The sequence below is a fragment of the Dendroctonus ponderosae genome, unplaced genomic scaffold (genome assembly GCF_020466585.1).
Source record: "Dendroctonus ponderosae isolate FM_Combo_2020 unplaced genomic scaffold, Dpon_F_20191213v2 Dpon_F_20191213_4, whole genome shotgun sequence".
Taxonomy (NCBI): domain Eukaryota; kingdom Metazoa; phylum Arthropoda; class Insecta; order Coleoptera; family Curculionidae; genus Dendroctonus; species Dendroctonus ponderosae.
The window spans coordinates 5,188,979-5,198,596 of record NW_026018611.1 but is presented as its reverse complement, the minus strand read 5'-3'; the positions used below and the strand labels follow the sequence as shown (position 1 = coordinate 5,198,596).

Genomic DNA, 9,618 nt, shown 5'->3' with positions numbered 1-9,618 from the left:
ATGAGCAAAAACGGGACGGAAAACATGGAATTTTGGCATAATCTTGCACCTAAGTGTCTGATATTCAAATTTTGCTTTCTGGGTCAAAACTACTCAAATTTCCTCATTAACGTTGTTACGACTGAATAGACTTTTCAATTCTCTATCCAACGATGCCAAAACGAATTCTGTGGCTCGAATGGTTCTTGAGAAACTTCCGATACTAAGATCAGTAAAACTCGATTACTTTTCAGTTTGCTTGTTTTTGAAGAAATCCCCCCGGATTTCTTTATTTGCGACGCAGTTTATATTGAGTATTGAGAACTGTTCTGAAACAAACCCACTTGCCTTCCATGTTAACAATTCGTTACTAATCTCGATTAATATTGACCTAAGAAGGGCCTTAGACAATGGAGGCGTAAATTACAGAACAAATAAAAGGATAAATGGCCATATTTAATGTACAAAACGACGACATATTACACCCAGAGAGTTCCACACTTTGTAGGTTTATCGTGTTGATCTTTTAGTTTAACTGGTAGTCGTGATTTAGTACGCCGAGCTGGTTAGTATGTTAGCGGACATGGCAAAAATAGGCATTGTCATGCTAAGCAAATTTGCCTTGTGCGACTCGTCAATGGATCTTTTTATTATTTAAATTGCTTTACTAGTTGAAAGGTGCTAAAATGGTACTCTGACGAGCTCATCAGAGTGCCATTAAGTGTTTAACTCCGCTATACAGGGACGATCAAATGTCTGCAGGCTCTAAGCGAGCACTGCTCGCTTCCCCCAGTTTTATGCCAAGCGAATTCTGGTAGTTCTGACTGGTGTTTTGGTTTGTTTATTTAAACGTACAAATCGCTTTTCAGTCCTCTTAAATAAGTCAATAGAGGCCCCGTTCAGCCCACATAAAAATATAATGAACGTCGTACACCTATAATCACCAGTAATTAAAAGTTACCATTTAATGGCTGTCGTAGGGTGGCCGCGCCCGAAATTAATATCAAACATTTAATGAATGGTTGCATTTTAATTAAGAAATCTTTTGGGTGCAAATTTAATAATGGGCCACGAGCGTCCCGACGAAATTTCCCGTAATGAGTTTCGGCTTTTGTGACCTGCGTAGGCTCCTCTTTAGAGTAATAAATATTACTTCCACCTTCTTTCAATAATATGACGAAATTTAATTATTATTAGAAGTAAGCAGAGGGCACGAGAATGTTTATTGAAAGCTAAGCCTAAGCAGAAATCAGATGAAGGAAAGTAAAGGAAGTTAAAAAATTCGGAGCAGAAGAGCAACGTTGTGTGTAGCCTTAAGAGAAAAGCAGATGCGTCCAGAAAAAAATCAAAATTGGAACATCAGAAGAGACCAGAAAAAAGTTAAATACTTTCGGAGAAAAGGGCAAAGAGTCTGGGTTTTTCAAAGAAAAAAATGAAAATTTTCTGAAGATAAAAGTCGCGACTTCAGATAAAAGAAGGCAGAAGAAGTTAAATGTTTCGAAACAGAAGCGCAAAGTTGTGTGACGAGAAAAACAGAAATGCCCAGAAGATAAGCTGAAATCGCGACTTCAGGGCATACCAGATGGGAGAAGTTAAAGAGTTCTGAAGAAAAGGCTAGAAAATAAGGTTCTCCTAAACGACAAATGAAAATAATACTCAAAAAAGCAAATAAAAATCAGGATTTCAGATGAAATCAGACGAAGCAAAGGAAGTTACATATTTCGGAGATAAGCCCAATGTTGTGTGCTGCCCTACGGGAAAAACAGAAATGTTCAGAAGATGAACCCAAAATGGGAACTCAGGGAAGACCAGATTAAATTAGTCAAAAACTTCTGAAGAGAATGAAATGAATAAAGGAGAAAAGAAAGAAAGAAAAGAAGTAAAATTTTTCAGAACAGAAGAGCAACGCTGCATGTTGCGTTAGGAAAAATGCAAAAATTTCCAGAAGATAAACCAAACTCGGGACGTCCAGGGAGACCAGATAAAAGACGAGAGAAAAAACAAACAAGTGTGAGTCTTTCCAAGAGAAAAATGCAAATGCTTAGAAGATAAATAGAAATCGGGAGTTCAGATGAAATAAAATGAAAGAAAACAAGAGAAGGTAAATATTTCGGAGCAGAAGAGCGATCTTGTGTGTTGCCGTAAGAGAAAAGCAAAAATGTCCAGAACATAAGCCGAAGTCGGAACTTTAGGCCGGCGGCCAAGTGGAAAAGTTAAAGACATCGGAAGAGAAAAGCAGAAAATTGTGGGTTTTGTCTTGGAGAAAAATGTAAATGCCCATAAGATAGAAATTAGGACTTCAGATGAGGTGAGGATCAAAGAAAGCAAAACCAGTTAACAATTTTGGAATATAAGAGCAACGTTGTTTGTTGCCTTACAAGAAAGGCAGAAATGTCCAGAAGATAAACTGAAATAGGGACCTCAGGGCAGACCAGATGGGAGAAGTTAAAGAGTTCTGAAGAAAAAAGCTAGAAAATATGAGTTCTGCTAAAAGACAAATTGAAATATCCAGAAGGCCAATAAAAATCAGGATTTCAGATGAAATGAGACGAAAGAAGGCAAAGGAAGTTACATATTTCGGAGATAAGCTCAAAATTGTGTGCTGCCGTACGGAAAAAACAGAAATGTTCAGAAGATGAACCGAAATCGGGAACTCAGGGGAGACCAGATGAAATTAGTTAAAGACTTCTGAAGAAAATGAAATGAATGAAGGAGAAAACAGATAAAGCAAAAGAAGTTAAATTTTTAAGAACAGAAGAGCAACGCTGCATGTTGCGTGAGAAATGCAAAAATTTCCAGAAGATAAACCAAAATCGGGACGTCCAGGGAGACCAGATAAAAGACGAGAGAAAAAAGCAAACAAGTGTGAGTATTTCCAAGAGAAAAATGCAAATGCTCAGGAGATAAATAGAAATCAGGAGTTCAGATGAAATAAAATGAAAGAAAACAAGAGAAGGTAAATATTTCCGGGGCAGAAGATTGACCTTATGTGTGGCCTTAAGAGAAAAGCAAAAATGTCCAGAAGATAAACCGAAATCGGAACTTTAGGCCGAAGACCGAGTGAAAGGGTTAAAGAATTCGGAAGAGAAAAGCAGAAAAGAGTGGGTTTTATCTAAGAGAAACCTGTAAATGTTCAGAAGATAAATATAAATTAGGACTTCAGATGAGGTGAGATCAAAGAAAGCACAAAACAAGTTAACAATTTTGGTATAGAAGAGCAACGTTGTTTGCTGCCTTACGAGAAAGACAGAAACGTCCAGAAGATAAACCGAAATCGGGATCCCAGACCCAAGACTTCTTAAACAGAAAGGTGAGAAATTGCGTGTATTCGTAAAGAAAAACTGGAAATGCCTAGAAGATAACCAGAAACCAGGACTTCAGATTAAATCAAATGAAATAATGAGGATGATGAAGTGGAAGATTTTGGAATAAACCCAAGATAGTGCGTGTTTCCTTAAGAGACAAACAGAAAGGTCTGAAACATAAACGTTAAAACTCATGAACGAAAACAAGATCAAACAAATACAATAATCGCAACTCATTTTACAGGGACAGATGAAAATCTGTTTTCACTTGTGCTTATTTGTCGCTTGAACCAACTTTGCTAAAGTCATGTTTTGTTGAATTTGGCATAAATCAGGCTTCCCGGAACCAGGCCACTTGACAGTCGCCTTATCCGGTTGGTTCGAAATGTTTTTCGTAAAAGAAACCGTTCGGAATGCATAAACCAACACAGCCAAGAAATTTGCACACACGTTACTTTATGACATGCGGAATTATCTGATGGTTTTATGCCACCAAGTCGTATAATTTAGTTTGAAAAGCGCCGCTAACGGGGTGTCCTGAAGATGCTCGACTGATAAAAGTCTGCAAAAGCAAAAAAAATCTTTTCAAAACACGTTGGCGATAACCATAGGGAACTGTTGCACTTCTCCCTTGCGATCGCGATTAGCTGTTGTTTGAAATTGCTGATGGTATCGACTATGTGCATCAGCTGAAAAAATAAAATTTCAATGACGAGAGGACGCAATTGAAGTCAAGCTAAAATCCGGTTGAAGAGGACGGAATGGATGAAATACGGGACAATGCTGCAGAAGCTCCCTATTGCGACAAAATGCAAAATTATGGCAACAAAAGAGTTGACATTCGGAAACAAAGGACTTTGTTTCTTTCAGCGGCGGCTGAAATAGCGTATGACCCCAACCCATCTTGATAATATAGACCTACAGAGCAGATGGGGCTGTTGGAAACCGATTTGTCGTTTTCTCGCGATGTTTTTTCATTGCTAATAAAACTAGGAAGAACTTAACGAATTTAAGCAAATAAAGCTTAGACGTTTTTAATTTGCATGAAACTTGTAGATTTTTAAACCATTCTGTCTTCAATTACTATTAACAAACGCAAATATCGCTGGTCTATCGAGCCTGTTGAGTTGACTGACTGAGTCATTATTTAGGGCTGATTTTGAAGCAATACACACGCTAAGAATAATTGGAAAGTGGAAAAACTCCAAGTTACTGCAAGCACAATTTTCATGGATTCAAAGCACTGAACGGGTCAAAACCCTCGACATTCCCCGCACCATTAAAGGAGCCATCGAAGAAGAATTACGATTCACATTTTTCCTGCCTTGGGCTAATATAAATTCATATTTTCATGGGTGGATTGGCAACTTCTATATCGCTCTAAGTCGTGACTGTTGGCAAACCCCTTATTTGTTGGCCGTAGCTGGGAGCTACATTATTTTTGGTCTATTTCTCAAATTGCTTATTTTATTTGAAGAGGTTTTGCCTGAATATGGCAAGAGGAAATAGGGAAATACGAATTTCGCTTATTATCCTGCTATCGGCATTTCACTGGCTGCAGGGACAAAGAAGCGAATGGATAAATAAAATCACTTTGCATTATTCTGCGGATTTTGTGTTTATGCGTTGGAAGGACTTTGGGTTTGGTTGTTTGTTTGCAAAACGGGGCGTAATTTTTATTGATTATTCCTGAACGGATTTATGGCACGTTTCCAAATGAGTTTTCTAAGAAAAACAAAGCCCATAGAGTTAAAAAGGGCCACGACTGGCTCAGCTTCCGTTTTTGTCATTTCGACACCTGGGTAGGCAAACTAATCCATCGCTCGTGTGCTCTTTCACGGTCGATCCATCACTGCAGCGCGTCTTTCGTCACTTCCGAGGACGGAAGGGCGGACAGTGCGATCATTTGTCCCGTCCTGAGATGTGACACACTTTGCCTACAAAATTTCCTTACAGCCTAAGTAGTGTCTTGAATGCAAGGCCAGCTACTTGGCCAGAACCGTACTTTGAGCACCCATGAAAGGTAACACTTTTTCTTCAACTTAACAGTTTATGAACTGTCTTTTTTTTGAGTCTGAAAAATTAAGCATTCTTATTTCATATCAAAACTTCGGCCCGTTCTTGCGATAAATGCATTCAACGAACGTTGGGTTTTAATAACACACGAAATTAAAAATTTAACTAATCTTTTTAAACACCAAAACATGTAAAATTCATCATATTTCGGTGCTATTGCTCAAAGTGTTTACACAGCGTTTTGTGAGAAACCATTCAAAAATCCAGAGGATTAAAGTCCGGACTTCTGGATGGTGGGTGGCCAAGGAATAACTCTTCCACAGTCAATCCAGCGATTTGGAAAAGTTGTATCTGAGTAAATACCGGTAAAGCAAAATGTGACGAAGCTCCTTTATCTATAAATGAAGGGGCGCCAATTTTCACTTCTTGGACTTTTGATCTCTACTGAATCACCCTGTATCACGGAGCGTTTCAGCTTCAAACTCGATTGATGTCCTTTTAAATGACGTCAGTTTTAAATCACATCTTCAGAATTTCACTGGTGTTTCTTCCATCACAGGAAATCAAAGGAAGAAACACGATTTGAACACAATCAAGTCAGAAGTTCTCTTCTTGAAGCCCATAACAGACTTCAATATCAGCCACTTTCAAAAGTATGAATAAAAAATTGCGACTGTGCTCAAACTTAAGCACTTTTGCTTGAACTGGATCCAGCTGAAAGTTTGAGCAGATTGTTAATTTTTATTTATACTTTTAAAAGCGGCTGATATTAAGGGCGCGATGAGGACTATTTTGAGTTTCAGCAAACAAAACCGTGCACTAAGCTAAGGCTAGAGAACTATTCTAAAGTTTCTAGGAGATTTTCCCTGGATTCGAAGTTCTGAAGGCTTTTGTCTAGGCCTGGGTAACACTGTGTTGAGTTGCGCCATTGAGTTATCGCCGCTCTCTGAGTTAACGAGTTATAAAGCAGACTCAGTTATTAACGTTTTTCCTTTGTAACGTTTTACTACTTTGTTCAAACAACTAAAAAAAGTAATCTAGATTTTCCCAGCAACAGAACTGAGTCCAAAGAAAGTCGACGAGTTTTCTTGTAAAATCGATCTCTTCATTTTTGTGCTTAAAATATTCAGTTTGCCAGTATTTTACAGTAAAACGTTAGGAAAAACGCGGTTTTTCTATTTAGAGGCAGTGTTGTTTAGAAATATTGACCTAAAAGTGAAGAGACTCCAGGTTCCAAGAATTTTCCAAATAAATGGCTATAAACTTTCGAATTTTCAGTTCGGGGAAAGTTTTTTGGAAAAAGACCTAGAAATAATTATTAGGGATTTTTCCATAATTCAAAGCTGCAAAAAGTTTTCCAAATATTTTTGCAAAACGGTTAAGGAGGCGAGTGTTCCAATAAAATTTATCATATAATTTTTCACAAAAGATTGCCAGTATTTTAAGTAAAACTAAAAAAATAATGCGATTTTTGCGTAGAAAGAATTGCTTAATAGACACTTTGTTAAAAATCTGAAAATTCAAAACAACTTTAGAAACCTTAAGAACGATTCTCCCAATAATTTGTTGGAAACTTTTGCGCTCTGGTCGTTTTTTTAAGATAGTACTCATTACTTTCGGTAAAAAACGGAATAAAATCATTTGGCTTTTGTGCCAACTTCGAAGGTGAAAAAGATTTTCTAAAGTTCCCTGTAAACCGATGATTGGGGCGAATTTTCTAGCAAAATTAATTTTGTCAATTTTAACTGAAAACACCCTATTATGGTCAAAAAAGAAGAAAATCATCAGAAAATAATGCTTTTTTGCGTTTCCGATTAAAAACATTTAGTTTTGTGATCGGTTTTGGAGAAAACAGTAACGGTTTTCGGGAAAAAAGGTAGGAATTTATTTTCGTTTTTGTCCCGAATTCGACATTGAAAAAAGTTTTCGTAAAATTTTCACAAAGCTGTAAATTTATCTTGTAATTTTTCGCCTAAAAGTTCTCCGAATCGTCAATATTTTGAAGTAAAACTCTACAAAATAGAGCGTTTTGGAGTAGAAAGGAAAGCAACCAAAAATTTGGTCGAAACTAAAAAAAAACACAATTTTTTAACAAATTCCAAAATCTTCAAAAGAATGGAGGTTACGAACTTTCCAAATAATCTATTTTCGAATCTTTTTACAAAGCGATGAAGGAATCGAAATTTATTACCCATTTTTTCGCGGAAAATACCTAAGATTGTCGGCATTTTTAATTAAAACTTTAGAAAATTGAGCATTTAGAAGAAAGAGTAACTTGGCTAAAACTGGAAAATTCTGAAACTCGAAGACATTTTAAAAATATTATTAATAAATGGCCTTTAAAGAAAATCTAAAAAAACTTAAAAAAAAACAACCTAGCAACGCAACTCAGTTTCTGCGCCGGTGCGTTGGGTTGGCGCATCAAGCCATTGGCGCAGCACTGCGCCAACTCCGAAAAACTCACTTAATGGTACCCAGGCCTACTTTTGTCCACTTAACAACTTTATTGACTCTATTAAGTCTGAAATTCAGCTGAAAAATGCAATAAAAGCGACAACATTGGCCTCAAACGGCACAAACAGTTCAATCAATTTAACTTAGTTTTAGCCCTGTGATAATTTATGTAAAACTAGTGTTCATTGTTCACTTGGATACGTAAAATGACCTGGATTCTTCAAAGCGTATTACTTTTGCGACCTTACGCATGGAGCAACAGTTAATTACGGACTATAAATACGCAGTCAATCAATCTCCTCACCAGATACCCAAGTTTAAAAAATGGACTTCAAATAGTCAGCTAAAAGGAACGGCCTCTGTAGTTGATTAAACCCACTCCAAGTTGATCAACGCTGACCATCAGCTGCCCCACTCTGAAACCGGAACCCCACAAGCGATTAATTAGGGATGGCTAGTTAAGGCCCATTATAATTTTTTCGGCTGCTTCCCTATAATTTCCCCGAGGCTTACAGGTAGACTTTAGGTGTAAAGATAGTTTACACAGATAACCTTGTAGGATGTAGGTGTTAAAACGAGACGCGGTGAGCTATGGCGACGAAATCGCCTCGAGCTTGACATGTTTCTCCTAGATAACACTTGTGGAATCTGACATGTATTTTATAATGCTTCGAATGCGATTAATTCAGTCCTAAAGGACTTAATTACCTACGCGTACATGTTGCAAGCTACTTAAAGATCAAGCATTACAAATGCAAGAACTTTGTTAACAGTTTGGGCTTTTTTTGCCAATTGACGATTCAAAAACCATCCTCTTAAACCTCGATGTTAAAACAGAAAAAAATCGCTTTTAATATTCGTGGCCAAAGCTGTTTATTGAGCGGCCACTAAATACTTCAGCAACTTTCAATTTGAACCTCAATATCTGGCCATAATTTCGAATCATCCTTTTACAGCCGGCACCAAAACGAATCACCTCGCATCGGTTTGAGAGGCCATCGTAAAAGACGACTGTAAATTCGCATTAAGAGGAGAGCCGTCCAAGAAGTTATCGGCAATTTCGGACCGATTTTTAGCGAATCGGCTCACAAAATTAATGCTCTAATATTGAGGATATTAGACGAGCTCTAAATATTCAATTTCGATTTTTTCCGTGGGGAAGTGCAAGTACAAGTACATTCAACAAATGATGAAAAAATTGCCAATGTGATTATTCTATTTTCAAACTGACTTTGCATAAGCCGTGCTGAAAGAAGAATAATAAAATTTCAGCATTCTGTTCCGGATAATAACAATGAGGAAATATTGACGTGAAAAGGAGTCTCTGTCAATAGCGGATGATTCGCGCTCGAGTTCCCTCCGGCAACAAGGTTGGCTGCATTTTTTGAATTAAAAAAAAAACTGAAAAATTACTCGGCGAAAATATTGAGTAGTAGTCATCATCATTTGGATGGAACAACCGCCAATAACAAGAAAAAATCCTTTCAGTTTCAAATTGAAATTAAACCGAACATAAGAGTTGAAAGCTACGATAAATTAGGAAATGTATGCAGGAAAGGAGAATGACCGACGACCAAATGGAAAATGAAATCAATTTGCATCAGTTTCGTCTGAATCAATCGAACTTGTAAAGCTCTGAAACCGGACATACAAATGAACACCACTAAACTACTTAATCTGTTTTTTTTTACAAACTGATTGTTGGGTATTTCGCCCCAAAAACTTTTGTCTTTAAAAAAGACAGAATTTCTTCCTCAAAGACGTGAGGAAATTCTGTCTTTTTTAAAGACAAAAGTTTTTGAGCCTAAACATGCAACAAGCAATAACTGACAATTTGCACAAACGAATTATCAGAGCGAATTTT

The 9,618-nt window shown here is 37.1% G+C and overlaps 1 protein-coding gene across 1 annotated transcript in view; it reads right to left on the bottom strand.

The window, feature by feature from the left end:
- Positions 1–9,618, bottom strand: part of LOC109544095 (netrin-1) — a 101,017-nt gene that overhangs the window by 9,092 nt on the left and 82,307 nt on the right. The window lies entirely within an intron of this gene.